Source organism: Triticum dicoccoides, chromosome 1B (assembly GCF_002162155.2).
Source record: "Triticum dicoccoides isolate Atlit2015 ecotype Zavitan chromosome 1B, WEW_v2.0, whole genome shotgun sequence".
Lineage (NCBI taxonomy): Eukaryota > Viridiplantae > Streptophyta > Magnoliopsida > Poales > Poaceae > Triticum > Triticum dicoccoides.
The window spans coordinates 98688579-98689103 of NC_041381.1; positions in this window are offsets into that span (position 1 = coordinate 98688579).

Consider the following 525-nt stretch of genomic DNA (forward strand, 5'->3'; position numbering starts at 1 on the left):
CTTTTGAGGCAATGCACATTTGAAGAGTTGAATCATGGAGATCTCCCCCTATATCTTGTAATTCATACACGCATTTGATAAATAATATGAAGAATTTCAAATGCATGATGAAATATGGTGCCTGATGAGATTCAACATGCATGCAATGTCATTAACGAGGAATAAGCATGCAAAGCATAATGCAACAAAAGTATCAACGCACCATCGGGTTTAAGATTACAACTCGATTGAAATAAAAGTTTCAGAAGAACGAGAGTTGTAACTTAAAAAATGCCCTTAATATAGACCCGCTTGAAGACTAACTCAGATTTCTCCCCCTTTGTCATCAAATGACCAAAAGGATTGAAACTAAGGACTAACACCCCTGAAGAATTTCAAGTCGATGGAGGAGCGCCAGCGTTGTCGGGGTTGTTTGTTGTCGCAGGGCCTGCCGTAGTGTCGTCCAAATCTTCATACTCATCAGTGTCACACGATGAAGAATAAGAGCTGGCCACCAAGGAAGGAACTTTGACCTTCTTGAATTTC